Here is a 19624-nt window from a genome sequence, read left to right on the forward strand (position 1 = left end):
TATCTGATAATCCCGTGATTTGTTGATCTGATAATGCACTCAAAAGTGCTTCTCTTACTTTGCAATCGTTCTCTTCATCTTTAGCTAAGGTAGTTGGAGTAGTCTAACAAGCTACAGTAGCAGTATAACCATTCTTTGTAACTTCCCAGATGTCTTTACCAATGCAGTTCAGATGTGTCTCCATTCTGATCTTCCATATCCCATAGTTGGTTCCATCAAGTTTAGGACTGTCCTTCCTAAAGTAATTCGTAGACATTGGATCTCCTCAAGTTGTTAAACTTTTGCAAAAGAGGACTAGGCTTCGATACCAATTGTTAGGTCCTAGAGACAACTAAGAGGGGGGGGGGGGGGTGAATCAGTTGTCTAATAAATTCAAACCCAAAAACCAATTAACCAACTTAATGCTTAATACTGGTAAACCAGTTAAGTATGTCGGTAGACAATGTTAACAGTAAATTGCCATACCGGTAAAGATTAATGCATGAAACACAAACATAAAGTCATCCACAACACATAACACCAATATTTGTACGTGGAAACCCTGTAAGGGGAAAAAACACGGTGGGAAACCTTACCCACAATCAGATGATACTACTGCAGATAGTAAGTGTACATAAATGGGGTCTGCACATGTAGAAAGGCCAACAGCCTAAAGCTCACTGCTCAAACACAAAATGGGAGTCACACTGACTATAGTTGGATGGTTAAATCCAATAAGAATGTAGTGCACAAAATAGTATCTTCATATGCTAGATTCAGTACTGGTGTAATGTTGATATGCTTCTACAAAAGCCTAGCTTCACCTTCAAATGATGTCTTCGTGTATACCTCTGCTTAATCTCGCATATTCCTCCACTCAATTCTTTTTCGCATTCCACACTTGATCTTACAAATAAGATCTTACATTTATACCATACCCTAAGACCAATTTTAGTAGGTCATCTCTACAAGATATTACAATAAAATAATTTTACAAACAATATAATATCCGATGCAATAACCGATTAAACATGTTGGCTTAATGCATTTACACCAATAATAAATCATCTCCATAGCATGCCATGCTGATCTAGAAAAGATAAACTTGCTGGTGTAACCCTAGATAACCTATACCTATTTGTCAGTAAAAGAAAATATGCAAATATGAATATACCAATGATTAATTCTTCAAAACAAAGTGTCCACATGATGTCTTCAACATTACCAAGTGGCTTCCATATCATTCCAAACACTGGTGAACATTATATCCTATCGGTGAACCATATACCAGTAACTATGCAATAGTTACTTGCTTGCCGGTGAAAGTTGTTGGATCTCAAAGTGCTAGTTTTCAGTAGGTGTTGACATTAATGAAAAAACCATACCAAAATACCAACAATATGGTCCTACTGTCCAACACACTTGTAGCCTCTACCACAAATTTCTAATAAAAAGATTAATCTCCAAAATTTTGTCAATAATCAAATAATACAACTGTTATTTTCCCACTTCTATAATCCCTTGAAAGAATTTATTTTCTCCTTTAATGTTGATTCTCGATTTTCAACATGGGGGATTGTTGTCACAAAATTTTGAACCCTTGGTGATCAAGCTTGACCACCAACCTTGTGAAACATGGAAATAACCTCTCAAGTGTCGGACCTTACATTGTGAGGTTGAATCTCTGGAAAAGGTCGGCTTCCTCTTCAATCTGAAATGCAAAGTGTTGGACCAACCCAACACTCGGTAAAACTAATCAATTGATTCTTAGGAAAAGGGAGAGAGAGAAGGGAATGAATGAAAGAAGGGAAAAAAGGGTTTGCACCCAGACTGAAATGATGATCTCCCCTGCCTATGACTACACATAACATCAATAAAACTACCCCAGGTATGCACTGATTTCTATCCTAATTCATCACCTAAATGTGAGTGAAGTTTGGAATTTGTAAAGTGGCAAGAGGAACTGAAACCAGTTCACAGGTGCCACCCAAAGAGGAATCAACACTACACCTACAACTCATGAAAACCAACAAGAATATATTCAAACAAAGAGGTAAGCCATTACACAAATTGAGTGAAATTAAATGAGGAAAATAAGTTAATTTTATTCATGAGAAGGCAAGGCAATGTTTACAAGTGTAGAGAAACATGAAGAGTTCTACAGAAGAAAAAGAAGGAGAAGATCATGAGAATGGGTTACAAAATTGCCTTTATAGTTTAGACATAACTCATAATTGAACAAATGATCGAAACCCTAACCCCACCCCGATTTAGGTTACAAAAATTGGGGAGGGGAGAAGAAGATTAGATCGAGGATGATCTGATGGCATGTTGAATCTGGCCTTTGAAGGCATCCTCTATCTTTGAAGAAATAAAAAATCCCTGCAAATGAGGGAAAACCCTACATCTGAATGCATCTTTGTGTACCTGCAGAGCCCAAAATATATGGACTGCATTGAAGAGGGCATGGGTGGCGTTTGAAATTGGCCTACAGGGTCCAATATGGAGTAAAGGTGAGAAAATCTGGTGGTTGGAGTGAGATCGAGTCCAAAATCAGGGGTTGACTAAACAAAGAACATCCTCGACCATCGGGTCGACAACCACCCTACATAGAGCATTCAAAACTCAATGGCCACCGCAAAATCAAAAGTCCATCATTGATCTGAGAGATTTGCATGGAGATGGATGCATGAGATCTCTCCACATAAGCATCCAACAGGCCCAATAGAAGATTAAAACATGACCATTGGATTGGGCCTTTATGAAGATCCAATAGCTCCAATTGGCTGACATGGAACCCGGGGTCCATGTTCCACTCACTTTTTTTGACCGCTAAACGGCCCTGCATACTGCATGGGATAAGGAGGAACAACCATCCCCTTTGGATTTGCTTTGTCTTCTTATCCCACATCACTCTTTGCACTTCTTGTTTACCTCACAGGATAATATTTCTTCGTTTCTACCTCACTTTCTTATTTCGCAGGCCCCTTTAACTCTCTGCTCCACCTCACAGGATAAGCCTCCTTGAATTTTCCTTTATTGGCCTTCAATATCTCTTATCTCATAGGTTCCCTCTTATCCCCATTTATCATCACAAGATAAGTGTCCTTCATTTCTGTTTGCTTTGCTTTCTTATCCCATGGCATCATTCTTCACCCGACTTCACCTCACGGGGTTTGGGTCTCTTTGATTTACCCTTGCTTTCCTTATCCCATGGGGCCCTTCATGCCTTATTTTTACCTCACGGGATAACAGAGGTTGACCCTCTTCTTATTTTGATCTTATCCTTTGTGTCGTCATTGTTGCCTTTCTAACCCCACAGGATAAGCAAAATACCCCCTCTTGGCCCCCTGGTCCTTTACCGCATGACTTTATTTGAACCCACCAAACACTTAGCCAATTGGGGCTCGCCACACCTTATTTATTTTCTTATCCCGCAAGTCATTGCTAATGTCTTTCTAACTCCGCAGGATAAGCTTAAATGCTTATCGTTATTCCTTATCCCGCACAGTATTTTCTACATCTATTTTACCCCATGAGATAAAGGAAAATCTCACCTACCTTTGACTTTTCCTATCCCGCATGACCTTATCCCGCATGGTCAAAACCTGCTAAGCTTGGCAGAAAAATTGCCAACAATTTTAGTGACTCAGAGGGGACCCTAAGCTTGCTTAGGGTAAGACTGGATGTCTTTGGGTATCCATTGGGCACGATTCAAGGCCTGAACAAAATTACATACTCTGCCCCTACAACCTGGATTACAAAATTTCTGCCATACTAAAAAAATAGACTATTCTCCTACACTTCTTGGAAGAAAAACTAAAAATGCAATACAATGTGCCAAAGCACTCAGAGGAAAAGAAATTCTGCACTACCCTATTCTAACCAATCAACTTGAAGCTTCTAAACAAAACCATTCACACATTCCTTAAAGTAGCTACCCTCCCTAAATAATTAAGGGTGATTTACATGGCTCTGAAACAAAATACAAAGCTAGAAAAGTGAAGGCAGAACCATTAATAATTGCAAGAAACCTTGCAACCTGGAAACAAAAATACATACCCCAATTTGTTGATCAGACACATTACTAGTCTGAGATACACTTGTGAGCTGGGTATGTTGCTTCGTAACTTCCTTCGTAGACCCAATCATTGAGAGATATCTGATTGGGAAACCCCTTGATATGCCAAAGGTTGAGCTCTCTTTGTTGGCATGCTCTTTCTCAACTACCTCCACAATCAAAATCTAATCATGTTGACCAAATTGTTCCCCTCTTAAGGGGATGAACTCAACTTCATTGAGGTTGGCACAAAAAGTGTCAATTATATTTGAGAACATGTGGAGATCAGGGTCAAGATCAACCTTGGTGTCTGCCACATGTTCTATCTCAACCTCATCATTAAAATCAAAGAAAAGAAATTTTTCTCTCTCAATCAGCTTTGATTCTTGTTCTTGTTCACCTTGGATAGCTACCTCATACAATTCATCATCTTGACTTTCCAAAAGTTGAAATCCTCATTTGCTTTCTCTTGGAACTGCATAGGACAAGGCACCAAAGTGTCCAAACCTGAACAAAAGCCTTCCAAGTTGTCCCAAAAAGAGTCCTCTTTCAACTCCTCCTCACTCTTAAAACATAGGGGATTGACTTGGGCGTTGTTGTAGCTCTCTTGAGGGACTGAAAAATGTGAGTGGGAGCAAAACTGATTTCTCCTAATATCCCACAATCACTAGCACTAATCTCTTAAGTGTAGGCCCCTCTTTCAAAGAACACACCACTAGCTTAGATGAAGGAAGAGCTCCTTCATCCTCAATAAAGGAGGGAAGATGATCAAGACTGATCAAAGCTTCCTCCTTGTTGCATTCTTCTTTCTTGGTGTCTAAATGCTGCAAGTTGTCCTCTTTTGTTCCTCTAGCACCTCAGGCTCCACCATGGAATCCTCCTGCAACATCTCAGACTCCTCAATGTCATCCTCATTAGTAGAAAGTCACTTGGTATATATGTGGAGAGGATGAGTTCCATCTTCCCTCCAAACAACAGGGCCACCTTTGCAAAGACGGATCTCAATAGTGTAATACCCTAAAAATGGTCATCCACTTTTCACACACACAAATAGAGCCAGACCACTGAGGACCCTGGAAAGTAGGCTCCTACACATCCATAGCTAGCATTCCCATAAAAATTGGGGCAATGAAGATAGAGGTCTCTTAGATAGGCTCAGTGTAAGGGTGGATCTTCTCAAGTACAAGCTCCTCAAAAGATCTAGGAGGGCTCCCCTGTCTGAAACTTCAAAATATTCTTTTAAGGGGAATAGGAGAAGAGGCCTTCACCTACATGATCTTGGCCTCAAGTGTTGCCAACTTTTTGATCTCTTCCTCCCTTGCAAAAGAAAGGCCTCATGTTGTTGTTGAGCCTCCAGCTATTTTTATTGTTGTTGAGCCTCCAACTATTTTTGTTGTTGTAGTTGAGCTTGATAAGAAAGCTCCTCTTGTTGTTGTTGTTGGTAAAAGGCCTCCTCTTGTTGTTTCTCCCATAGTTGTTGCTTGATTTCATCAAGAAACCTTCTCTAGTCCTACATCATATTTGCCATTTTGACCATAGTAGATTCTACAAGAAGGGTTGCCTCACTCTTTTAGGGTTGATCAGGAAGTAGAGCAGGGGTAGGTGGGGGGTAAACATTAGGGAAATTCCCACTTACCGCTAGAGAAAAACCATTATTTGGGTTAAAACTAGGAGCAATCCTAGTTTGTTCATACTGATAGAATGGGGGAGGCTGACCCATGGTAGGAGCTCATATTGAAAAATTAAAAAGATGATCTTTGTTACATAAAATTCTATGAAAAGGACAAAAGATTTGTCCTACCAGAGAGAAAAGGGTGACATACCAAGATCACCAAAATGCCTTGAAGTTAGATGCTTGAACAATGACTGCCTCAAAAGGCTGAACTGAAGAACACACCAAATCTTTGGTTTTTATGAGCACTAAAACTACTTTAACTAGTAGATGTTGTACAGAGTCACTAGGTATGTGATTTGTTTCCTCTAAAGGCTAAGTTTCTAATAGACATGCCAACTATTAGAAAATATATGATGAGTGACTAAGAGTTTGTACCCCTGACGATCATCTATGAACTAAAAGTTCAATAGTCCCACTGGGCGTGCCAAAAACTATTGTCAAAAAAGTTTGCACCCTTGGTGATCAAGCTTGACCACCAACCTTGTGAAACATGGAAACAACCTCTCAAGTGTGGGACCTTGCGCTGTTGTGAGGTTGAATGTCCAGAGAAGGTTGGATTCCTCTTCAATTTGAAATCCAAAGTGTTGGACCAACCCAAAACTTGGTAAAACTAATATGTTGATTCTTAGGAAAAGGGAGAGAGAGAGAGAGAGAGAGAGAGAGAGAGAGAGAGAGAGAGAGAGAAGGGAATGCATGAAAGAAGGTAAAAAAGAGTTTGCACCCAGACTGAAATGATGATCTCCCCTGCCTATAACTGTATAGAACATCAATAAAACTACCCCAGGTATGTACTGATTTCTATCCTAATTTGTCACCTAAATGTGAGTGAAGGTTGGAATTTGGAAACAGGAAAGAGTAATTATAACCAGTTCACAGGTGTCACCCAAAGAGGAATCAACACTACACCTACAACTCAAGAAAACCAACAAGAATGTATTCAAACAAAAAGGTAAGGCATTACACAAATTGAGTGAAATGAAAAGAGGCAAATAAGTAAATTTTATTCATGAGAAGGAAAGGCAAATTTTACAAGTGCAAAGAAATAGGAAGAGTTCTATAGAAGAAAAAGGAGAAGATCCCGAGAATTGGTTACAAAATTGCCTTTATAGTTCAGACATAACTCAAAATTGAACAACTGATGGAAACCCTAACCCCACCCCGAGTTAGGTTACAAAAATATGAGAGGGGAGAAGAAGATCAAATCAAGGATGATCTGATGATGTGCTAAATCTGGCCTCTAAAGGTGTCCTCTAGCTCTGAAGAAACAAAAATCCACGCAAATGAGGGAAAAACCTGCATCTCAATGCGTCTCTGTGTACCTATAGATCCCAAAGTCTCTAAATTGCATTGAAGAGTGATAACTCAATGATGAACGGATAGTACCAAATCGGTACTAAGAGGGAGGGGTGAATCAGTATAGACAAAAACACAATCCTTAACCGGTTTGTCAGCAAACAAACAGTAACACCGATCTTTAAACAGAGTACAACCGACAAAACCCAGAATAACTGAGACAAGCATAAACCGGTTGACACTTATCTTTTCATACAATCCAATACTTCATTTCCATTTCACCCTAGTGCATGAATAGGTAATCTATCATCAAAGATATATAAACAGCTAGATCAACACGATTTACCTTTAGACACAAATCACTTAAACCATCACATGAATAACACCACACATAAGACACAAATTTTTTCACGTGGAAACCCAACTGGGAAAAACCAAGGTGGGGATGAATACCCACAATCTATTTTTGAACTCTTTAGAAGTCCGCTCTATTAGGAGCCTTGTCCGGTTAAAGACTGATACAATAGGTTCTGTTAGGAACCGATCCTATTAGGGATCACCTGGTTAAGGGATGGCTAGAATACCTGGTTAACGGTTAAACCCTGTTAAAGGTTACCTTGTTAGAGGATTTCAAGAACTCAATGGTTTTGAGTCATCCTGTTAAAGGATTTATAGTAAGCTGGTTAAAGCTATCCTGTTTAGGGATTTCCCAACTATTGAAGTGGTTAGAGATCAATAGGTATTACAATGATCTGGTAACAGCACTCAATGCCAATGCAGATCCACTTTAGCTCCTCTTCTCCTTCTGCACTTACACTCTACAGGTATCACTTCTCTCCTCTGGTCTGGCAAGAATCATGTATCCCTTCACTTGGATACACACACACAACTTTTTCCAACAACCTCAGAATGAAACACGACATCAACCTTATAGGAAACAAATAGGTCGGTAGCATAAACCCTAAACCCTAAACCTGTTAGGTTAAGCAATTCAAATGGTTCAATCCTAACCATTGAACACATTGCATTAAATGCAATAGTCTTGAACCAATCTCAAGATGTTCTCCATCGTTTGTTTTCCACCAATTTCATGGTGGCTGATAACCCATCACGCGTTTTCACTGTTTACAGACTTCGCACATTCCTGAAGTAGATAGGAACAATCTCCTTCATGAAAGATCCTCCACACGCACAAGGCTAATGTTGCAGCATGATCTGTTCTTTGTTACAATGCTAACTCATCACACAAAGTCACCAGTTGAGTCACACAGGCTTGAAGTACTTCAACCGGAAACCCTGAAGTTGAGACTACCAACCGGTAGTCATACAAAGTTTCCATGTATCTGTTTCCATAACCACATGTCGGTTCACCTTGAACAAACACACCGCTTCACTTTGGCACATATATCGATTCACAATGTTATACCGGTTCTCACATATACCGGTTCTTGGTAACATATCGGTTCTCTCTTCTTCAGCATATTAACATCAATGACAACATACAATGTCATCATGTCCTCATACCGGTTCACATAATGCCAACAATCTCCCCCTTTGGCATTGATGACAATATACAAAGATATCTCTCCGCTTCACATCTTCTCCCCCAACTTCTACAGATATCTTCTCCGCTTTACTTCTTCTCCCCCTTTGACAACAATGCCAAAGTGGAGGCATAAGCTTCCCTGTTCCATTATGTTTCTCCCCCTGAGGAGTAGCATCCTTCAACACATCAATCCTAAAAAAAAATTGACTATGCAATACCTGACTGATGTGGAGCATATACCTTTATTTTACCTCCTGAAGGGGCAGCACCCCTAATTCACCTCTTAAGTACATAAATGTAGCCTTTGGGAGAGGCTTGGTGAATATGTCTGCTAACTGCTTCTTACTGGAAACATGTTCTAGTGCAATCTCTTTGTTCTGAACCTTTTCCCTCAAGAAATGATACTTAAGCTCAAAGTGCTTGGTTCTAGAATGTAAAACCGGATTCTTGGAGATGTTAATTGCACTAGTATTGTCACAAAATATTCATACCTATTTAGATACAGGAACTTTGAAGCCATTTAATACATGATTCATCCAAATTGTCTGAGTGCAGTTCATGAAAGTTGCAAGATACTCTGCTTTCACTGTAGACTGAGAGATACAACTCTGCTTCTTACTCATCCATGAGACCAGTCTACCACTGAGAAAGAATGCACCATCGATTGTGCTCTTTTGGTTGTCCACATTACCTGCCTAATCAGCATCTGTGAATACTTTCAAGTTGAAATCCTTTCTATATGGATACCACAATCCATAATCAATAGTTCCCTTCAGATACCTAAGAATCCACTTGACTGCAACCAAGTGGGATTCTCTTGGACTTTTCTGGAACCTTGCAGTAATGCCAATTGCATGTGCAATATTTGGTCTTCTATGCACGACATAATGCAACTTACCAATCATTGATCGGTATTCCTTCTCATTAACCAATGTTGAGTCATCCTCTTTCATCTGTTGAATCTGCAGTCCAATGAAGAACTTAATCTCCCCTATGAGTGACATCTCAAACTCTTTCTTTATCTCATCTGAAAACTCATGACTCATCTTGTCATCTCCACCAAAGATAATGTCATCAACAAATACCTCATAGATCAGGATCTAATCTCCTTCAGACTTCAAGTAGATATTGTTATCTTCACTTGTTCTCTCAAATCCAATCTTCACAAGATGGGAGTGCAGGTGTTCATACCATGCTCTAGGTGCCTGCTTTAGACCATATAAGGCTTTATGTATCCTACACACCATGTCACTATCTTCAGATAGGGCAAACCCATCTGGTTGCTCTATATACACCTTCTCTTCAAGTACACCATTTAGGAATGCAGATTTTACATCCATTTAATATACTTTGAATCCTTTAAAAGCTGCATATGCAAGAAGCATACGAACTCCTTCCAATCTAACTACAGGAGCAAAGGTTTCTCCATAGTCTTCTCCTTCTTCTTGGGCATATCCTTTACACACCAGTCTGGATTTGTTTCTAATCACTGTGCCATCCTCATTTAGCTTATTTCTGAAAACCCATTTGGTACCGATGATATTTTTATGCTCTGGTCTAGGTAACAAAGACCATGTACCATTTCTCTCTATCTGGTCAAGTTCCTCTTCCATTGCCTTGAACCAGTCTTCATCTTTATGTGCCTCTTTGAATGATTTAGGCTCAAATTCAGAGATCATACATGATTTTTCTCTGACCTTTCTTCTTGTAAGGATTCCTGCATCCTTATCTCCTATGATCTACTTAGGATCATGATTCAGCTTGACATACCGAGGAATGGTCTTAATAGATTCCTCTTGCTTTTCTTCTTCATCCTCATCTCCATCAGTATCAGCATCTACATCTACCGATGTAGGAACACTATTACTGGTACTTGGTTGACTAGCAACAAGTTCCCAAAAGGTTACAACCAGTTCGTTTACTACTTTCTCACTATCAGTTTCCTCAGTTTTCTCAGAGGTTTCATCAATTCTTACATTGATGCTTTCCATAATTCTCTGAGTCATATTATTGAAACACTTGAGAGCTTTGCTCTTGGTGGAATACCCTAGGAATATTCCCTCATCACATTTCGCATCAAATTTCCTCTCGTGTTCACTCCTCTTGATGTAACATTTGCTAACAAACACTCTAAAGTAGCTAACCATAGGTGTCTTACCAATCCAATACTCATAAGGAGTTTTATCCTTACCTTTCTTGATGAGTACCCAGTTCATTGTGTAGACTACAGTGCTCACCACTTCTCTCCAAAAGGTGTGAGCAACCTTTCCTTGAATCAACATTGTTCTTGTTGCTTCAACCACAGTCTAATTATTCCTCTCTGCTAGTCCATTCTGTTGTGGAATCCAGGGGGCAGACAGTTGCCTCTTGATGCCATGTTCTTCATAGTACTTGTTGAATTCACTGGAAGTGAATTCCCCTCCTTGATCAGTTCTCAAGAACTTGATCCTTTTATCGCTTTCCTTCTCCACTAATGCTCTGAAAGCTTTGAACTTTACAAAAGCTTCAGACTTGTCTTTCAAGAATGTGACCCACATCATTCTTGAGCTCATGAAGTACCCATCACCCTGCACACTCCTAGTTTTCATAGGACCACACAAATCAATATGCACAAGATAAAGCAAATTTTTAGTAGTGAAAAGTTTACCTTTCAAAGTTGAGGAAGACATTTTCCCCAGTTGACACTCTCTACACAAGGTATTTTCCGGTTTCCTCAGCATCGGCAACCCTCTAATTGCCTTGATCTTACTGGCCTTCACAATGTTATCAAAGTTTACATGGCAGAGTCTCCTATGCCATATCCAGCTATCATTGAATTTAGCCATAAGACATGTACTTATATTTGCATTCAACTGAAATAGGTTTCCTTTGGTCTGCATACCGGTGGCCACCAATTCACCATTCTTTCCTTTGATTCTACACACTCCATTCTTGAATTCCAAAGTGAGACCACTATCATTTAGCTGGATAACCCTCAGAAGGTTGTGTCTGAGACCATCAACCCAATACACATTGTTAGCACTACTCTTTCCATTCAGAGAGATGGACCCTCTACCTTTGACCATACATGGTGCATCATTGCCAAAGTGAACCACACCACCATCATACTCTTCCAAGGATAGAAACTTGCTCTGATCACCAGTCATATGGTGAGAACAACCACTATCAATAATCCACTCATTGGAATTATCAAAGTGGGAGGCAAGAGCCTTCTTGTCTGACACATCTTCCTTGACAGCAACAAACACAATATCTTCATTTTCTTCATCTTCTAATTTCTCATCTGTGACACCTTCATCAACTGCCACAAAATAGTTTCTCTGGTTTCCTCCTTTGAATTTCTTGAACCTTTCCAATTTGTCCTTATTGTCACCATTAGGATAGTTTACAGCAATATGTCATATCCAGTTACAAGAAAAGCATTTCAAGGGAGCTTACCTCTGTATTTACCGGTTCCTTTAGGAAGTTTCCTGTCAAGAAGAGCTTCAAATGCCATTAGAATCTCCTCATCATCCATTTCTCTACTTTGTCTTGGTTCAACACTAGTGCTAGCTTCTTTTCCTTTTCTGGACGGTATAGCAGAAGCTTTAAAAGCTAATTCAGTCTTTTGAACACTGCCATCAAAACTATTTATCTCATAGGCTCTCAACTTTGCAATGATGGAGTCTAGGGATACCTTAGTCTTGTCTATTGATCTCAACTCCTGAATAGTACCAACCCTTATTGCATAGACCAGTAATAAGGATCTCAAAACTTTTCTTACCATAGTGGAATCTTCCATTTTACCACCTGCACTCTTGATATCTCCAACAATAGTTTTGATTCTTATTCCATACTGTTGAATGGTGTCACCTTCAACCATCCGCATGTCTTCAAACTTCCCTCTCAGGCTTTCCTCCTTAGCTTGTTTTACATGCTCATCACCACCATAGATATTTTCAAGAGTATCCCATACTTCTTTGGGATTTACTTTATCTTGGACATATATAAACTCAATGTTAGATAAACTACTGATTAGGGATTCCATTACTTGCCCATTCTACTGCATCTCTCTCTTTTGGTCATCGGTGAGAGTACTAGTAGGGGCAACATAAGCATTCTCAACATAGCTCCAGTTTTGAGCACCCATGCTTCTGATGTATATCTTCATTCTGTCTTTCCAAATACTAAAATTATCTCTGTTGAACTTTGGACCTTCCCTCTTCATCATTAGACTGGGATCTTTTCCTCAAGTGGTTAAGCTTATAACACAGAGGACCTGGAGGACGCTCTGATACCAATTGATAACTCAATGATGAACGGATAGTACCAAACCAGTACTAAGAGGGGGGTGAATCAGTACAGACAAAAACACAATCCTAAACCGGTTTGTCAGCAGACACTGTGCTTTGGAAGACAAACAGTAACACCGGTCTTTAAACATAGTACAACCGGCAAAACCTAGAATAACTGAGACAAGCATAAACCGGTTGACACTTACCTTTTCATACAATCCAATACTTCATTTCCATTTCACCCTAGTGCATGAACAGGTAATCGATCATCAAAGATATATAAACAGCTAGATCAACATGATTTACCTTCAAACACAAATCACTTAAACCATCACATGAATAACACCACACATGACACAGATTTTTTCATGTGGAAACCCAACTAGGAAAAACCACGGTGGGGATGAATACCCACAAGCTATTTTTGAACTCTTTAGAAGTCTGCTCTATTAGGAGCCTTGTCTGATTAAAGACTGATACAATAGGTTATGTTAGGAACTGATCCTGTTAGGGATCACCTCGTTAAGGGATGGCTAGAATACCCGGTTAAGGGTTAAAGCCTGTTAAAGGTTACCTTGTTAGAGGATTTCAAGAACTCAATGGTTTTGAGTCACCCTGTTAAAGGATTTACAGTAAGCCGATTAAAGCTACCCTATTAACGGATTTCCCAACTATTGAAGTGGTTAGAGATCAACAGGTATTACAATGATCTGGTAATAGAACTTAATGCCAATGCAGATCCACTTTAGCTCCTCTTCACCTTTTGCACTTACACTCTGTAGGTATCACTTCTCTCCTCTGGTCTGGCAAGAATCACGTATCCCTTCACTTGGATACACACACACAACTTTTGCCAACAACCTTAGAAAGAAACATGATATTGACCTTATAGGAAATAGATAGGTTGGTAGCATAAATCCTAAACCCTAAACCTGTTAGGTTAAGCAATTCAAACACTTCAATCCTAACCGTTGAGCACATTGCATTAAATGCAACAGTCTTGAACCAATCTCAAGACGTTCTCCATCGTTCATTTTCCATCGATTTCATGGTGGCTGATAACCCATCATGTGTTTTCACCGTTTACAGACTTTGCACATTCCCAAGGTAGATAGGAACAATCTCCTTCATGCAAGATCCTTCACGTGCACAAGGATGATGTGGCAACATGATCCGTTCTTCATTACAATGCTAACTCATCACACAAAGTCACCGATTGAGTCACACAAGCTTGAAGTACTTCAACCAGAAACCCTGAAGTTGAGACTACCAACTAGTATTCATAAAAATCTTCCATGTACCGGTTCCCATAACCACATGTCAGTTCACCTTGAACAAACACACCGCTTCACTTTGGCACATATACCAGTTCACAATGTTATACTGGTTCTCACATATACCGGTTCTTGGTAACATACCAGTTCTCTCTTCTTCAGCATATTGAGATCAATGACAACATACAATGTCATCATGTCCTCATACCAGTTCACATAATGCCAACAAAGAGGGCATGGGTGGCATCTAAAATCAGCTTGTAGGGTCCAATCTTGAGTAAAGGTGAGCAAATCTGGTGGTTGGAGTGAGATCGGGTCCAAAATTGAGCATTGACTGAGAAAAGAACCTCCTCAACTATCAGGTTGACAACCACCCTGCACAGAGCATTCAAAACTCAACGACCATTGCAAAATCAAAAGTCCAATGTTGATCTGAGAGATTCACGCAAAGATAAACATGCAAGATCTCTCCACATAAGCATCCAATAGGCCCAATAGAAGATTAAAACATGGTCATTGGATCGGGCCTTTATGAAGATCCAATGGCCACAATTGGTTGGTGTGGCACCTTGGTTCCATGTTCCACTCACTGTGTTTGATTGCTAAATGGACTTGCATATCATGCGGGATAAGGGGGAATACCATACCCTTTGGATTTTCTTTGTCTTCTTATCCTGTGTCACTCTTTGCACTTCCTATTTACCTCATGGGATAAACTTTCTTCGTTCCTACCTCGCTTTCTTATCCCATGGGCCCCTTTCACTCTCTACTCCACCTCATGGGATAATCCTCCTTGAATTTTCCTTTATCAGTCTTTACTGTCTCTTATCCTGCAGGTTCCCTCTTATCTCCTTTTATCCCCATGAGATAAGCATCCTTCCTTTTTGTTTTCTTTGCTTGCTTATCCCACAGCATCGTTCTTCACTCAGCTTCACCTCACAAGATAAGGGTCTCTTTGATTTACCCTTATTTTCCTTATCCCGTGGGGCCCTTGATGCCTTAGTTTTACCTCGCAGGATAAGAGAGGTTGACCCTCTTCTTACTTGGATCTTATCCCGCATGCCATCATTTTTTCCTTTCTAACCTCGTAGGATAAGAAAAATACCCCATGTTGTCCCCCCGGACCTTATCTCGCGTGACTTTATCTGAACCCACCAAACACTTAGCTGATTGGGGTTTGCCACGCCTTAGTTATTTTCTTGTCCGATGGATCACTACTTATGTCTTTCTAACTCTATGGGATAAGCTTAAATTCTTATCATTATTCCTTATCCCATGTGGTCTTTGCTGCATCTACTTTACCCCATGGGATAAAGGAAAAGTTCGCCCACCTTTGAGTTTTCCTATCCCATGTGACCTTATCTCGTGCGGTCAAAACCTACTAAGGTTGGTAGAAAATTTTCCAATAGGTATCTCTTTAATCAACAAATTATAATTCTTTCAGGTGGCTCTTACAACTTAGTGAACAGATAGCATGTTTTTCAATGCTAATAACACCTCCTTTAAATGGTGGCCTAGGAGTGCCACGTGGCCTTTAATGAATGAAATAATATTATTTGGTCTTGCAATTGTTGATTGATCTAAGAAACATGAGAATATGAGGCATTAACCTCATTCTACCTAGCATCTTATTGGCCATTTGCAAAATTGTACTCTTCTTGATTGCTAAGCATTTGTCCTCCCCTTCCTCCTTCATTTGGAGTAGCCTTTGGTCTCTATTTTTTATGATGGCGGTCAGTGCCTTATTTTGAAATATCGGTATTTTAAAATCATGAATTAAAGAATAAGGATCCCCTTCCAATCTACCTATCCTAACTTGTTCATGCATTTGTGGCTATTGTTTTGTCACATTTTCTCTCCTCTTCTTCAGTAAAAGCCTTAGCAAAAAATGAGGCATGTAATGCAATGGTGGCAGCCTCTAATGTTGATCTATCCTTTAGAGTTGTGACAATAGCATCACCCACCTTTTCTTCTACCCCATTTAGTAGTCTGGGATTTTTTGTACTGGGGGCCTTCACCCATTATGCAAATGCTTTTAGGCTTGGGTTGAACCCTATGCCATGTGAACCAAACTCTTGGGCATAGATGGGGTCGTCTTGCCTCGTGACTTGGTCAAGTACAAAAAAAAATTGTATATCCCATCTTGGGACTAGCATCATGTTACTTTTCTTAATCATCTTCCTAGCCTCTTGTGGAGTGCAATCTACATTCTCTTTATCAAAACTAGCCATCTCTTCTTCAAACATGTTCTTCAATTTAGCCTAGATCCAAAAATTCTTAAACTCTAGGGTTTTAATGAATTCATCATTAGACAAAAATTGAGTAGCAGCAAGAATTCTTTCATCATTTGCTTCTTCTTTAGGAATCACACTAGGAACAATCGCCTTGTCTACATCCTTGGGATCTTCTGCAAGATCAAAATACTTGAATACTTCTTGAGGAGGAGATGGTGGAGGAAATTTTGGATCCTCTTTATCATCATCAACAATCTCAACAAAATCAGACAAAACTGCGTTCCACTTTTTCTATTTTCCTTATTTTCTCTGAAGGGGTAGGGCCAACATGTGAATCTTATTGAGGGGCTAATTCTAAGGATCCTCTAGTCATAATTTGTTTCCCCTTCTTATCAGCTGGGATCACCTTGGGAAGCTCATATGTTGTTCTTTCCTTTACTACTCAACCAAATGATTGCTCTCCCTATGCCTTAGTGACAATTTCCTCAAAACTCCTTAATTTACACAGCATTCTTGCAAAATCAGTATGTATGCTAGAGAAAAATCCCTTGAATTCAGGGTCTCTTTGTCTTCTTTCTCTTTTCATCCTATTAAGGATGTCTCATTGTTTCCTTCTTTGAATGGCATCCTTGGGAAGGCAATTCATGATCAGTTCCTCATATTCATCACGCTCATGATATATCCTTTTTACTTTCATCTTTTGTGCCCTCAATTCATTGATGTACCCCTCAAGATCATATTATCTAACCTTCCCACTTTGGATATGATAAGTATCTCCCAAAAATTTATGCACCTTCTCTATGGTGTCACAACCAACAACAAAATCACCAAACATGGTGTACCTAGGCAGATGAGTTCTCTTCTTTCCTGCCTTTACCCACTACTTCTCCATCCACATTAGTTTCCACATGAATTCAATGAATGATAATCATGGGGAGACAAAAATTGGTAACTTGTGGGGAGCTTTCAGGCATCCATATACCCTGATGACTGTGCAATCTGAATATAGAAATAAATCTCCAAAATTATGGGAAAATGCACCCTTAGGAAATTGTACATTCTTTAGCTTCACATACCTGACTCTCAATACTTTTATGTTGTCCTTAATGGTCCTTGTGGTTTGAAATCCACACCACCCTAGCACTTTCATACAAAAATGATCAAAGAATGCAACATAATTAGAATATCAGGACCCTTTATCCCAAACTTGATTCCACCTTTGAACTGGTCATCTATCACCTCCATTTGGATCAAGCATAGTTACTTTGAGGGTCATATCCTATTTTGATCTATTCTGATAAAGAATCATGTGACACATCAAAGAATAATATCTGAAATCAATTGGGGTTTTATCATCTTTGTCATTTATCAACTCCTCATGCACCTTCTCTTGGATGTAAGTGGCAAAATCATAAATTTCATTAGTGTGTGGGTGTTGAATCCTCATTGTCATCATCATAAGATCTATGGGCATCTTAGTCCTCCCACAATCAATCCCCGGGAATTGGCATAAAGCATAGGAAGTTTTTACAAAATAATTTTCAAATCTTATTAACTCAAAGGGCTCCTTGTCAAGTTAGAGTATTTAGTTCTTCCCTAACTGATACAATCTCTTTCTAAATTGAGGAACCTCCTCATCCCTCATCCTATTTCTTTTTATGGCATATTTTGATTCAAGTCTCTTCATATCAATCCCCTTGAGAGAACTCCTATCTAACTCAAAAAAAGCCATTATTGTATTCCTAGACATATCCACTAGGATCCTTCCATCAGTGGTTCTCACAGTCATGCTCTCTGGGTGATATTGCCTCCCCAAATGCCTTATGAGAGCAGGTTCCATAAAAACATTAGGAACAACCAGTTTTGCAAGGTTGAGGGTCCATGGATTTGAAACAGGTGCAGGTTTGTCCCTATTCCCATTAAAGTAATAGAAAATGTCCTACCTTGTATCAGTGGTGATGGCATCCTATCATTTTAAATTCTTATCAGATAAGATATTCTTGTATGAATTCTGCATTGTCAACCCCTTGAATAATTCTAATAGGTCCTGACATAGGCCCCTAACTTCCATTTTCTTCTTCTCAATTTCGTCCAATTGCTTCTCAATCTTTCACTCATGGCCTCAATAGTTACTATTGAGGTCGACACTGAGGGGGCTTGCACAACTGGCTATGCTTGAGCTAGTGAAGGGTTTTCAGTAGCAAGAGAGGTTTGAACTATGGGAAAGGGTGTGGCATTTTTAGTAGATAGAGCCCTTTTTCTTTTGGTCTTGGGGGTCTCTGCCTCAGCATGAGGGTTTTACTCAACAGTCGACTCATTAGAAATTATTGGGGAGGGGGGAATTACTACAATTTGAGTTGTGTGGGTGATTTCTGGGGTGGCGTATTTCTTTCTTTCTTTGATTTTGAGGCTTCTCCCTTTTTGGGAATCTTTTCAGTGGTGGAGGTGGTGGTATCCTTCCTTTTGGGTGCCATGATTATATCATAGGGCTCTGAATTACTCTTTTATTCTTCTCACAAACCCTACAATAATTCTTTGATCTTTTAGCAAAAACATAGAGTATCAGGCTTCACAATTACTTGATTTTTTGAAAGCCTTAGGACGTAGTCAAACTTTTGAAGATTTCTTTCAGTCACCTAAAATCGCTCTTTTCTTTATTACTTGAATGCAGGGTGTGCAAATGAGCTGCAAAATTTGGTTTAATTGTTCACAAGACTCAACCATTAATTTCCTTCATGCAAGAATTACAATTTGGTGGCCTTGAAATTTGAACTTGACCATTGATTTGGAGATGGATGCCTATGATCACGCTTTGACCCCCTTTGACTACTGATATGGTGCCTTTTAATTTTTTTCCACCATCACCTTTTAATTTTTCACCATCTTCTATAGTTCAACCCTGCTATCCCTCACCATGTTTTCTTTTTTTAATTTGGCCTTGTAGGATAGCTAGGAGCATTCTTTGTTTGGATATAGTTCATCCCACTAGCTTGTGGGATCATCTTTCTCCAAATTTCCTCCTTGCGGGGTAGTGGGTACTATCTTTCCTTTTGTTATTTTCTTTACCTTGCTTTCCCGTAGGATCACCAACTCCTTTGTTTTTAGGTTACAAGGTATGGAGGACAAGTCTTTCTTTTGATATCTTCTTTTATCCCACTAGCCTGCATCATTTTTATTTTGGCACTTAGACCCACGTGGGGTAAAGTCTCTTCATTCTTTTATAGTCATCCTGCTAGCCTGTGAGATGATTTCCTCTTGTTTTTTTTTGTCTTTGCGGGGTCACAGGGCA

The sequence above is a fragment of the Cryptomeria japonica genome, chromosome 6 (genome assembly GCF_030272615.1).
Source record: "Cryptomeria japonica chromosome 6, Sugi_1.0, whole genome shotgun sequence".
In the NCBI taxonomy this organism is placed as follows: domain Eukaryota; kingdom Viridiplantae; phylum Streptophyta; class Pinopsida; order Cupressales; family Cupressaceae; genus Cryptomeria; species Cryptomeria japonica.